Raw genomic sequence first — 14,802 nt, 5'->3', positions numbered from 1 at the left:
GGTGTGCAGCTGTATACAATGTTTATTGATCGTAACTGCTACGTTGCGTTGAGTTGTCAATTCTGTCTTGCCTTTGTTATCACTGCTTTGTGGTATCGGATCTGGCCTGAAGTCGGCAAAGACGAGTTCTGAACACGTACCTTGGGGCTTTTCGCTTGTTTTCAGTGATACTAAATGCATCGTAGGGCACCTCGTGACGTCATACGAGTATACTACACAAGCCAGTCGTTATCTGTGATCATCATCGTCATCATGTTCATCGTCAAGGCGTATAATGGTATCCATGGGTACCTTGCATGTGCTGTGCCATGATGGCAGAAAGTGTTGTCTGGAACGCTCTTGTTCTTCGTCGTTATCAGCATCATCGTCAGAGGTGGCTACGGCACCACGCCAACGCCACACCAACGGACAAGCCTCGGCCCTAAGGAGCTTTGCCCCAAAAACGTGTACATGGAGATATAGTTGAATGTTTACTGTGCATTGATATAAGAGAGATCGCACAATGTCTGTCGGGGTTGGGCAACAATACAACTATTGAACGAGTATGCGTCCACGTTGACGCTTTATATATCTTTGTCCCGGTGTCTAACGTTCACGATCAATGAGTAAACAAAACAAACACTTGTGGCATTAGTTAATAATGAGAGCACAATCAGATAGAGTGGTATGATAGCTAGAATAGCGCTGTTAATCGAACGCAAAACTTCGGCTAAGGTTGTCAATCCGGAGCACGTAAAATTCTAATTAAACCACGGCCAGAGAACTGCAACGTGTGTCGTATCTTACATGTAGGACGGCAGCAATTTTTTCTCGGGGTTAGCATAAGGGGGCAACGTGGTGTTACAGCGAGGCGATGCATCCGTGCGTCGCAAAGCAATTTTTGGTGCGGGTGGATGTCATGAGTGACGCCTACGCTTGGGCTGAGGTCGCCACCTCGCGGTGTGTTCAAGCATTGGCCCAACTGCTTTGAACAACGTGCCGAATGGGACGGAGGTGTAGCGAAGACGCGTTGCAGAAGCTAATCGATTGATTCATTGATATGCCCGTGTGCTCAGATTTAGGTGCACGTTAAAGAACCCCAGGTGGTCGAACTTTCCGAAGCCCTCCACTACGGCGTCTCTCATAATCATATGATGGTTTTGGGACGTTAAACCCCACAAATCAATCATCAATCATTGATATGTGGGGTTTAACGTTCCAAAACTAACATATGATCATGAGAGACGCCGTAGTGGAGGGCTCTGGAAATTTCGACCACCTGGGGTTCTTTAAGGTGCACCCAATCTGAGCACAAACGGGCCTACAACATTTCCGCCTCCATCAGAAATGCAGCCGCTGCAGCCGGGATTTGATCCCGCGACCTGCGTGGGTCAGCAGCCGAGTACCCTAGCCACTAGACCACCGCGGTGGGGCCAGTAGCTAATCGAGGAGACGACGGTCATCACGCCTTACTTCACTATACCTCTCCCAGAGGCAGACACCACCCCGCTGATCAAAGCACTATGACAGAAAAGTGTGAAATATAAAAGGCGTGACGATAGTTATAGCGCGAGAACAAAACCACGACACAGAGACAAGAAGGACACGAAGGACACCTTCGTGTCCTTGTCTCTGTGTCGTCGTTTTGTTTTCGCGCTATAACTATCGTCATGCCATACCAACTAGCCCTAACTGCCACACATAAAAGGCGCCTCTGTAAATCCTCTGGTGTGCGCGGCCGCGTTGCAATCTATATCGTGCCGAGCATCTGTTGTGGCAGACCGAGAGGTCATCGGTTCTACTCCCGTTTGGTGGACGTTTTCTTGCCATCTGATCACGCGCTTAATTTTCGCATGACTTCAGTGTCACATTTCCGTGATGGAAATGTGACACTGAAGTCATGATGGACCCCGGCATAAAACACTTTCATGTTGAATGTGCGTGTGTTTTGGCCGCCATGCTACCTACCACTGCGTTCATCGAGGTTCTGCAAGTTTCAAGACGTCAAGCCGCACTATCATTTGCTCCTCATCCAAGCATAATAAAACTCCATCTCTCCCCTAGACGCGACGCACACAGGTTTGCACTTTACGAGGCGCAATGACTCGTTTTCTGCGACCGATGAGAATTCCCTCGACGGCCCGTATAGTGCTAGACTCGGAACAGATATCATCCGACTACATGTTGCGAAACTAAGCAGCAGTTTAATCTCGGTGGGAGAGACTTTCTCCTTGGTAAGCCCCTTACCCCCCCCCCCCCCACTTACGAAAACGAGAGAGTAGTTCTCCTCTCCTTCACTACCCCTCGCCCTGGTGACATGTTATCTTCCTTGCCAATCATTTCTTAAAAGCATGTGAACAATGTCCACACTAAGCGCTCGAGCCCATCGGGGTTTCGCGCCACTCGGTGACACGCTATTATCGCCGCTTGCGCAGTCGTAAACGCGCAATACTAAGTGAAATCAGCTGATCGCGCACGATATTCATGCGAGACAAAGTCAAGAACGGATGGCCGGCTGCATGACGAGTCAGTGCAGGAGAGAAATCCCATCTGATATTTCGCGTATATGAACCAATCGAGAGCATGTACACTATGGACGTCACGCAAATCGCTCGTCTGCGTCACGGGTTGCAAAAAAGGACGAGAAAGTCCAGGGGAAAACAACTCACTATTTTTTTGCATATTCAGGGGCTGGTGGGGGCTCCTTTATCTTACACGCATAGTCTCTCATTATTGCACATGCGTTCGTATCCCAACCCGGCTTTATTACATGAAATATATGCCAACACATATCTCAATAGCTCTTACAGGCACTGCAACGAAATCGCTAGCATAGAACATATGCTCTCGCGTCGCTCCTTGTTGAGAGGCAACGACCAAATCAACGAAGACAAGAAGTGGCTATCCACCATCAAGAGCCTCGATGTCCGAAAGGACACGGAAGCTTCATCCGGAAGATAAATTCAGGTGACAAACGCGTCAGCGTGCACCTTAGTCGGAGGACCACTTCCATGATAGGAAAACAGACGAAGTAAAGCGCATGCGCATTTAGCATTGCAATGAAGCGGAAAGAAAAATTTAGGCAAAGCTCTTTGACTGGCTCAGAACACCGCCTGCAGCCATGTGAATAAAAAGACGTTGAAGTTCCTGAATGTGCCCTACGCCTTCTAAGCGCTCTGGGTATGCCAGCAAGGTCACACACACACACACATACACATATAAAATTTGTAAAAAATCTGAAGAGCTGAATGTCGCGTGATGTTATATATTGCCACATTCCTTTTTAAAACTTTGTTATTGGCCCATTACACGTGTAAGAGCTGCGTTGCGCAAACGGTGCCGATTGCCTAAGAACCATCGAGATAACTTTGGAACCCTCCGATGCGATAACGCGCACAATGCGAAGATTACAGTTTATTCTGGAACATACGTGGCCGCTAGCGATAATGCTCGAACATTTGGTGGCGCATCTTTTAGATGCACCACCAAAGCGATGAAGCCCGTTGGCATATATATGCCGATGCGCTTCACCACTTGTGAGATTATCATGGTGACGCTCTGTTCGCTACTATCAATGCGCAGCGTGCATAGCTCGCTGTAGTTCGACTTTCGGTCTTTGATTCATATGTGGGGTTTAACGTCCCAAAACCACTATATGATTATGAGAGACGCCGTAGTGGAGGGCTCCGGAAATTTCGACCACCTGGGGTTCTTTAACGTGCACCCAAATCTGAGCACACGGGCCTACAACATTGCCGCCTACATCGGAAATGCAGCCGCCGCAGCCGGGATGACTTTCGGTCTTTCGACCCCAAGTCCGGCAAAACAAAGGCACAGAGTTTCATAAATATACTCTGGGGGTAACTCTGGCGCTAGTATTTAGGGAGCTACAACGCATAGCACTTCAGCGAGCATGGAAATTAGGGTATTACATGGATTTGCCTAGTCTTCGTACTTTACGTTTGTTCTGGCTTCGCGTGGCTTAAAGCTACTTTGCCAGGAAACAATAATCGGCAAATGTTTGGCAGTTACACTTCCGCACCTTTATTTTTTAGTCTTAGCACATCAAATCGGGTAACGAAGTACAAAATGGTTTGTTCTTTGCTTCGAAACAAAACCAAGACACATCAAAAAACGAAGCCGCAAGCGTGTTCACCACCTGCAAGCATGAAGACTGACACTCGATGTCATACCCATAATTCCCATGGTCGCTGAACGATCACAGCACCAGTGTCCTCTCTGGGTAGTTTTAGGAAACTCTATAAATAAATGGTTTCAACTTGAACAAGCCGACTCCTGCTTTCATCAGCGTCAGCACTTCGTAACTATCATGGTCATAATTACTCCTCATAAGCCTCACTACGCCCACTGCAGGACAAAAGCCTCTCCAAAGTTACCCCAGGCAAATAGATCATATGCGTGCTGCTCTACTTTATAACCACAAACCTATTAATCTCATCTGCCTACCTAACTTTCTCTCTCCGCCTCACCCACTTGCCCTCTCTGGGAATCAAGTTCGTTACCCTTAATGACCAGTGGCACGTTGCGTGCCTGGCTTATGTACATTTATTTTTCTTTATTTCAACTATAGTATCCTTAACCCCTCTTTGTTCCCTGACACTCTCTGCTCACTTCTTGTCGCTTGGGGATACACCTATCATTTTTCTTTTTAAAAATTCACATATCTACCCAATAAAGTGGCTGGGAAGATAGCCGCCGTGGTAGCTCAGTGGTAGAGCATCGAACACGTTATTAGAAGGTCGCAGGTTCGGTTCCTGCCCACGGCAAGTTATCTTTTCACCCACTTTTCTTTCTTCACATTTACACTACGATTGGGTCTTATAACTTCCCTTATACATTCTTTGGCATTACTGTCTGTTATATCTCTTTAATATTGTGTCAAAACACAGAAAAACGAGCCCTTAAATGCACTTCTCTCCCTCTACCATATATATATATATATATATATATATATATATATATATATATATATATATATATATATATATATATATATATATATATATATATATATATATATATGTGTGTGTGTGTGTGTGTGTGTGTGTGTGTGTGTGTGTGTGTGTGTGTGTGTGTGTGTGTCCTCTTTAAAGATTCAAAAAATTGAAGGACACTCTTCCAATTCCAAAGTTTGTTGGTGACAATGGAACGTGGTGCGTGCGTCTCCCGACTTGCATGATTGGACGTGCTACGCAAGCAAATCGATCTATAGTCGGACATGACCGGCGTCCGTTGGCGTGCCCCGGCGCACTGGCACGTGCCAAGGCACGGACGGACGCGAGCATGAGAAATTAAAGGCTTTCTTCATAAAACGGGGACAAATGTGAAGTCCGTGAATATGATTAGAAGGACCTTGTGAACGGAAGGACGGACTACTGGGCGAGCTGGCAGGTCATCTTCGAATGGGTTACAGTCCTCTTCGCGTGCCACTGTTTCAAGGCGGATAAACGGCGATGTATCCTTCAAGTGTCATTTAAGACATATCACTCTCAGTGCCTCAGGCAACAAGTCTTTGAGCGATAAGAGCATAAGTTGTCACCCTTTCAGCGGGGTTTTTAAGATATGATGGTGTCGTGAAACCTTTAATATCTTTAATCTGTTATGACCTCGGAGATTATGTCGCCCCCACAATGGTTTACGACTCTGTGTGCTCACAGGAAAAAAACTCCCGAATTTTGTAGCTATGCTCAAGAGCGAGGAGGAACATCCTTAAAAATTTTTTGGTGAGTTAGTTATTGCGATATTTGGGCAAAGATCTCTGCCTAGATGTCGGCTACGCGTCCTTGACCTCTGGCGGCTACTGCAGCCCTTCTGGACCACCCACAGCTGGTCCTCGAGAGCATAGCTGAGCAGTACAGTTTCCCAGGCAGTAAACAGTTTTATCGCTATCCAGATATTTCCGTTTTGTTACTTATTACATGTTCCAGTTCTTTCCATTCTACTGCTCTTTACGTATTTGGAGCGCTTCCTATTTCTTAGTGCTTTTCTTTTTAACCCCAGTCGAGTAACCTCATTTATTTGTTGTCCGACCATATGTCCATCGGTCCACTTTTAATTCACCCTATTCACGTTATTGAACTTTGATTCCCGCTTGGTGTATTTGACTTTAAGTTTACTCTACTTTGAACTCATAATGATTCGGAATTACTACATATGTATATAGAGTAACGATAATCTTGGTACTATTCATGTGCACGTCGACGCTGGATTACGCTAAACGCTTGATGTTCTTGTTCATTATACATATAAATGTTTTCTTTTGAATAAAACTCTATTGGCTGATTAAATTCAGATCCATAAAACAAGACATATTTTTCAAAAGCAAAACTACACCAACAAAAGATACCGCAATATTAATTTATATAATGCAAGAAAACGCAGCATCTTACATCTGAAGGTCTTAAAATGAGAAAAGCACTCACGTGTAAGCATATACGTGTAGTTTTGATTGCGATCAACCCGCCACGTTCCCGCTCTTTTAAGTTTGCCAGGTTATGGCACGCTACGTGCCGTCACACGACTGCAGTCACGCACCACACGTGCTTTGCCACTGTCCTGGTACGTTAATGAACAATTCATTTATTACTCCCGGTGTACTGTTTTTGCCATTACGTTTCTCATTAACCAATGCAGATTACGAAATGGAACATACACAGGTCATGTCCCTTTGGAAAAAAACAAAAAAAATAACAGTTTTGCAGCAAGGGCGCAGCTATCAATGCAATAGAAAAAAAAATATAATTGTATACGAAGTAACGCTAGCAGCTAATGCCACCACTGGAACAAACCAGAATGATGGCACTGACGACTGCATGAATGGGACCCGGGAATGAAGTTCCCCATACCCCACAAACTATTCAGTGCCACACCACATGCATAACCCACAGGATTCGTCTTGGTGGGGCTTTCTCAAGACATTATGCCCACATGGTTGGCTTCACTGACACACGTCCCGATTGTGCTCAATTTCAATTACCAGAAACACTTGAACATATATTTTGTGCCTGTTCAACGTTCGCACGAGAACGTCAAGAGCGTATTTGCTCAATCGCACGATTTTATATCCACCGTTTGTATTCCGTACAAACGGTGGCTACAATACAACACAAAAAAGTACATGAAGTGCAAGAGAGAACACGGTGTTCTCTCTTGCAATTCATGTACTTTTTTTTGGTGCTGACTGTCATGAGTATTTTTATTTTTTTATTTTATATATTTATTTAGTACATACTGCCAATTCCTTTAGGAATCATTGCAGGAATGGCACAAACTATAAATATATAAGTAAAAGACAAAGGAAAATGTAATGCGAAAAAACATAACTGCTTTTTTTTCTTTTTTGCACCTGAATGGCAATGTTAAAATAATTATGAAAATAGACGTATGCTAAATATTTATACATAACTGTGAAATCCCTTTAACGCTGACACATCATATCATATCAATATATTTCCGATTATACAACCATAGTCACACACTAAAACGTAAGCTTTACAAAAAAATATAAAAACGTACATTCTAAGGACAAGTAGTGGAATGTGGGTAGCGGGATAAATACTAATTGTAATATACATCACTAAGGAATGGCGAGAAATATTTGTAATTTTATGTTTGTGCATCATGCAAGTATTTTCAAGTAGTGATAAAAAGGTAGTTAGTGAGGTGGTATTGGTAATAGTGGAAGGTAATTCATTCCACTGTCGTATGTCTAGTGCAAAGAAAGAGCATTTAAAACTGTTTCTATGAAAGCGATATTCATTTAGGGTACATGAGTGCTTTAGTCGAGTTATTCTTGTGTCTGAAACAGAGATGTACTTAGAACTATTAACGTTTAACTTGTTATGAAATAATTGATGAAGCAGTTTCAATCGGGCGAGCGCAGCGTGGTTTTCAATTGTGAGTAATCCAGCTCATTTGATTAAAGCGCTTGGAGAGTCTGAGAGTCGATATTTATTGAAGATGAACTGCTTTTCATTGCACTCCCTCTATAATGGTGATTAATTTATTAGTCGATAATAGTAAATGAATTGTTCCCACTTTGCTACAGCAGATTATTAACCGATGACGTTGTTTCGTGTCCATGGCCTGATGTGAACAGCGCGATTGTGCTTAAGGTGTTGTCGTAGCATTTCTTCAGTCCACTCGAGTTGATGCACATCTTTAGCGTTGACCCATCATGACGAAACTAGATATATATTTTCACCTCCATAACTTGCCATAATTCATTCCTCTTTTGCTTCCCTATTCTCCTACTACGTTATAGAGCAGCAAGCCCAAGCAAACTATCATTCAGGCTGACGCATCTGCCCTTATGGAATTATGTTTTCTTTCTATCTCTTTAACTTCACCAGGTACCGATCTGGTGTATCTAAAATAACGCCAACATAATGGAATGCAGCCGCTCAAGGAAGCGAAGTAGTCTTCGTACAGTCATTCGCTTCAACACAAAGCAAGCTATGAGCCGTCTACTGAGCCACGTACTGATCTCAGTCAGTACCATAAGCTACGCACTGGGGGCAGGAGAGAGGAGCGGCCGTCCCTCTTAGTCACCTAGAAATCGAAGGGAGGCACAATGCCATCCCAATACACTGACATAACAGGTAGGGGTACTGTAACTCGGGGGGGTGGGTGCAATATCACCCCCATACATTGTCTTGATATGGAGGGGGTACTGCAACAAACAATCGCCCCCCCCCCCCGAAATGAACTTTGCCCACGTCTATGGTCGTGATTGACCAAATTTCGCAGTTTCTCTCTACGCGACGCATCCACCTTGGCCCCACTCATTCACGCTCCATCGCCCTATGGAGCCAGCCGGCGCGTTTATTCTCCGCTTGAGCCGCGTCCATCTGCTGTCGCCACAAACTTCGCCTTGCAGATGGAACTTACGACACGTGAGATGATGTTATCGCTTTGGGCTTTCTACAGAACATCACAGTCACGTCAACGCCTGAAATACGCATCGACTGTCCGTATTACTGCTACCGCAATAAAAGGTGCGGCGTGCTGCATGAAGCGACTGGGCATTGCAATAGAAGTAGAGTACTCACGAATGGAACAGGACACGCCGCCACTCGTGGGTGCTCGTTGAACCAACGTGTTACATTGCGGTATAGAGTGAGATGGAGAACACCTACGGAGTAGGATTACTCCTTCCGGTTGCAAACAAGTCGGCACTTAGTTCACAAAATGCACACTGCCAGCATGGCACTGCAAGATTCGAAACACTGTAGCCATGTTGCATGAAGGCAGCCTTGCGACTCACTTTTTTTGTGTGTGTCGTGACTAACATCACAAAGTTCACTTTCTGTGCTTCTATTCGGATGTTTATCGTGTCTATGAACGCACGAAAGACGTAATTTTCTAGCTTAGTCCTGCGTCGTACTTGCACAGTATGCGCACCGCACTACCTAAGGGCGCAAAACGAGAAAGTCATCTGCTGGCACCGCAATATAAGCGCTGCGCAGTTCGGTCGACATGCAAATGTGTGCGAGCGTCACAGCGCCAGGCTGGCAGTGTGCATTTTGTGAACTGAATGCCGACTCTTTAGCGACCGGAAGGAGTAATCATGTTCTGTGGGTGTCCTCCCCATCACACTATACCACAATGCAACACCTTGGTTTCATGAGCACCCACGAGTGACGGCACATGTACCGGTGGCCACAAGCTCCGAGTGTTCTTTTTGAATCCGTGAGTACTGTACGTGCATTGATGACAGTTCAGGCAACAATATACAAAAGTGGTGGCAGTAGAAAGTGACACTCTGGACCGTCTGGACCCCTCCAGCTTTGGCGACCCACAGAAAAGTCTTTCTGGTGGATTCACTAGTTCATAGAATGTTCTTAGCAGGGCTTATTATTTATATATTTATTTATAATGAATCGGCAATCGTTTCGCTGCTTCGCAAGCTACATTGAAGAACATAAATTTCGGTGTCTTCCCGCATCTCTATACTTCCAGAAGAAGTTGCAGAAGAGTTGCACTCCAGTGACTGGTCAGCGAAGCAACGATGTTGGATTCCTTCCGACACACGTAACAGACAGCACGTGTCTCTTTTTCCTCTCCGTCTTTCTTTCTTCTATCCATCACCCGCATAAACACAACCATCAACAAATCACGAGAAATTTGTAAAGTGGGCTCCTCCTCACAAAGTACCTTATTGCGGCAAAATCCACCTTCGGGTGATTTTATTACGTGAGTAAAACGTGCGAGCCCAGGACTTCGATTTTTATGCCTCACATAGCGCACATCGTCGGCAGTTGCCTCTCATTAAATGCGAAAAAAAGAGACCATGTACGCGGGCATCTAAGACTCAACTATGTTCGCAAGAACACGTGTACGCGCTTAAGTTATTTCGCGCCATTGCGCCTTCGCTACCGTTATGGGTGCCGAAAGCTAGTATAAAGTTTTACGACAGCAGTAAGCGAACGACCTAACACGGTCATCGAGGTTGTATCGGGCCTCTTTTGTGTTGCTACTTTCCTGGTTTCTTTTTTTTCTTCGTCCGTTCAATAAAGCACATACTGTGTCCAGGTTATTGCAGCCTGACGTCATTCTAAGTATGTATAATCCTTGTATATTACATGTGCATATATAGGACCAGACGTGGATCGGAGGAAAAGATTATGTTGAGTAAGAAATACGGGAGTGTGAATGTTGGCGTAAGCACATCAGTATATAATTACAGCCGACATCTAAACTTCAGATACCTCTAGGTGCGATAAGTTGAAATTTCTCATCAACTTGTGACTGTATTCGCCTTAACTACAGAGTACTAGCAATCATATTGTGTGACGCGAACATAACTCCTTAGATCTCGTCGGAAATCTATATTCAAAGCTACCTGCTGAAGTAACAAAAATCTCCAGCTTTTTGCTGTGACTCGTGGTTTCAAAACTTTTAGCTCTCAGCGCACACCACCACATGCGTAGACAAGCATACATTTTCTCTAATCATGTGCACAAACCACGCCACTTTAACAATAAAGGTAAGACGAGTACCGTGCTACCCACATCTTGTACAATTTCCATTGCTCAGATACACTGCTGAGCACATGCGCCAAGCGATAGACAGGACCCAGCATTTCGCACTAACGATGCCAAGTGCTAGCGTTAACTACCAACATGATGAAGGCATTTCATGATGCACCCAGCTAAAAAATATGAACAATAGTTTCACTGGCCATGCACGTTAGTAAGGCTGACTACATGAATTTTTTCGCTATAGATCTTTATCTATTGTGCTGGCGTTACTTTGATTCGTGTATCCTGGTGTGAATACATGCCATTAATGATGATAGCACCATGAAGAAGAAGAATCAGGGACGTTGGCGTTGATAAAGTGTAAGGGGCTCTATTTACGCATCAGTTTTCCTTCTGGAATGCCGTCGAACTTGCTTTATAAACTTAGCATAACTGTTCAAGGATCTTCGTTGATAAATATTTTGTAATCAAGTAAATCACCCTGATAACTGTCTTTAATTCAAAGTAATCGTCTTCGATGTCCACCAAAGTTCAATCATAAAAACGTTTGCTAACATGCCGTTATTATTAACGCAAAAAAAACTTCGAAGTGGACTAAGCTTTGCCTTTGAAGTGTAATAGAATTACCAGTACCCGTTTGCATCGCCTACTCATTCGCCTGTGTAAGGAAAGGACACAAAAGTGCTGTGTTTAGGTACGATTTGTGGCTAAAAGGACTTAAAAGCGCCGAGGAACGTCAAACCGAAACTGAAGAAGACTAGCGGAGGGCAGGTGGCACGAAGGCGATAACAAGAAATGAAAAGGAAGAGAAGAAGAAGGAACGTGCGAAGGCGAGCTCGAGGGTTGAGGCCACGAAGGCAGACGAAGCAGTGCGCCGCTCGAGAGGACGAGTTCCTGGGAGCGTTCCTGAGCCGGACGTGGGACCCGTACGTGTCGGCTAGGTCGAGCTCCGGCGTGTTCGCTCGGGGTCGAGTCCGCCGGCCGGTGCAAGGTGCAAGGACGCGGCCTACTGAACGGCTCCTGTCTGGGTGCAGTGGCCGGGAGCTGGTTCGTGGGCGAGGCCTACCGGGCGTGGTCCTCGTGAGCCGGGGCCTGACCCTGAACCTCAGGAGTTGCGACCCTGACTGCTGGCCGCGACGTCTGACTAAACGGCGCTGCACACGGTAGCGCATCCGTGTGCCGTCAGCCGTTCCAGCCGCTCCAGCCGTGCCACCTTTGCCCTCGCGCACGTCGACGATCGCATCATGTCGGGACGACGGGGACCCACACTGTGAGGCAGCGTTTTCCTCTTGCGAACTGAGAACTCTACGCGCTGGACTCGGAGTAAGCGTAGCCGCGAGCTCTCCGCATGCTAGAGGTCTGACTCTCGTACATGTTGCGTGACGCGTGGCGTGTAGGGTTGGACATATAGTTTTATTTTCACCTGCCACTTCGTTCTCTAGTGTATAAGATAACGCTTCTTTTGTTCGCATCCATTGTTGATGTTAATCCTTTTTCGTCCGCTATCAACAAACACAGTGACGAACGTCCTTAACCATCACAGCCTGTAGGAACGCTTAAAGGGGAAAGAGCGCCTCGATGGTGACAGCAATTGTGATCGGCAAAGTTCTTCAATCGTACCATTTGTGAAACCGCGTTCCTAAATCAGGACATGGCCACATTTTTTTTTTACAAACAGATTATGCGACAATCAGCAGAGCCCATACATTTCAGTCAATGGAGAGCTCGCTTTTAGGTATATGGGGCTCTTTTGGAACACTCGTACAACTCAAAAACTGTGGTCGTCAACGTAACAGGAGGACGGGTGGGCACATGCGAGAGGCGAGTCAAGTTTGAGCCCCTTTGTGAAAGGAGATTCTGGTAAGGCATGAACATGCTGGTATATGCGTTTTCCTCAGGTCTCTAGTCTCTTCGCGCTCTATTAAAAAAGGTCTGATTGACCTGTGTATTTAGAAAAAGTGTTTAACAATTTGGAGTACTCCGTACTCCTCAACAATAGAAGAGCCGTCTATATATATATATCCCCGGCTTGCAATTCGCTCCCTAAGGCATTCAAGTTACTCGTATCTGCAGACGACTAATGTAGAGTTTTTTCTAGCCTCCGAAAAAATAAGCTATCGCACCTACTCGCGATAATAAATGTCTAATTCCCTTTGCTATACTTTTTGGTTTCTAAATTAACTTTTTTTCACTTTTTTTAGCTTCGATTCTCTTCCTTTTATTTCATTTTAATAACTACTAAGCCTCTTTAACGTTTCCAAAATGAACCATACGCCCCTTTGCCCGCAAACAAGGCTATTGCAGGGGCAGCGCGCAATGACAGCAACGTCATGCCGGCTAGCGCCGCAGAGCTCTGTCTTCGCCTCGAACCATTCCATTTCTCACGGCCACACGCAACACCACCGACTTTTCGTCTACTCTCATTCTTTGCTCTTCAGACTGCAAGCAAAATCTCCCCGGAGAGTGTGTTACGCAGCCACTCCATCGAAAAAACCCAGTCTTCTTCCTCTCGAAAGGCTGTAGACAGCGTTGCTTCACGCCGCCTTCGCCGATGCAACGCACCACCGAACACTGGCGTGCGTGGCTTCATTAAAAGAACGGGCGCTATTCTCCGTCGTTACCAGCGCGCGCTTCATGCGTTTTGCAAGCTACAGCTCAAGTGGCCCCGTCGAGAAACCGCGAAAGAAGAGCACCACCAACCGTTGAAGAATCTGAAGTTTTCATAAAATGGAGAACAGAAGAGAGAGGGGGTATGAGAGAGGGTCCGCGCCAATTGTTGTAACCGGCCATATTTGATCCACCGGGAGAGAAGCGAGCTGTCTATTCTCCTTTCCCCATCCTCTCGCTCGTTAGTGTGCGCGAAGGCGCTGCCGATTTGTTCGGGCACGGGGGCGTTTCCGCTCGCAGCTGTAGTTTACAGGCGCCTCTGTTGAGAAATGCGTGGTGATTAACGACGCCCCAGGGCCGAGACACGCGAGTCTTGCGGCGGCCATGTTGCGAGATGGTCAAGGCGCTGGCACTTTGAGGCGCGTTGACTCACACGCTTCTCGAAGCACTTGACGCGTGTGGACGCGGGGTTTTCGTATAGCCGATGATAGATAACCCGTTCCTGCTTTGTTAGTTTCAAAGTCGGTTCTAATTAGAGGGACGTAACGGAAAACACTTTGCCGGCAGCAACACCAGGGTGCAGTATTTGTTTCTTGGCAAATGTTTGTACACTGGTTATACATAAATAGCATGCGTTAATACATCGTCTGGTATTGAACACGAGGAGTGCAAGAAACAAAAGAATAGTAAACATGCCAACTCTTTACATAGTATATAGACTACTCTTGTACAGCAAATAAAAGACAAGCTAAAAATCTAAAAGGGCAATAGGTACTTGCTTTACTTTTGAAAGCAAAAAATATATATAATAGTTACAGCCATACGTCAATATTTGCAACTTTAAAGCCTTTATAACACATTCAATACTGTAAGTCACACCTCGTTGTACATTTATTAGACTAGCACGAGCAATGACGCATTCTAAACGATGCATGCTAAAAAAAACGCATGTTTCAAGAACCTTAGAAATAGTGCAAACCCACTGTGTTGCCATGTTTTGTTAGACGTACTACAATATAAACAATACACATAAAATGAGCGGAAATGTTCCTGCGCTGTTTGTTCCTACTTAGGCTCTACAGACGTTTGGTGTAATGGGCTCTGACGATCAATCGCCATAGTTGGTGGAAGAAGTAATTCTATTACAGTCTAAGAAAAAAATGGGGGACCCTTACGCTTCGCCTTCAAGCGTATCTTGTCTCCAGCACGTACT

General features: G+C 45.3%; 1 protein-coding gene across 1 annotated transcript in view; it reads right to left on the bottom strand.

Annotated features, from left to right (window-relative positions):
* Positions 1-14,802, bottom strand: part of LOC119169670 (cell adhesion molecule Dscam1) — a 233,612-nt gene that overhangs the window by 194,305 nt on the left and 24,505 nt on the right. The window lies entirely within an intron of this gene.

The sequence above is a fragment of the Rhipicephalus microplus genome, chromosome 2, assembly GCF_043290135.1.
Source record: "Rhipicephalus microplus isolate Deutch F79 chromosome 2, USDA_Rmic, whole genome shotgun sequence".
In the NCBI taxonomy this organism is placed as follows: domain Eukaryota; kingdom Metazoa; phylum Arthropoda; class Arachnida; order Ixodida; family Ixodidae; genus Rhipicephalus; species Rhipicephalus microplus.
This window is presented reverse-complemented; position numbering and strand designations above follow the sequence as displayed.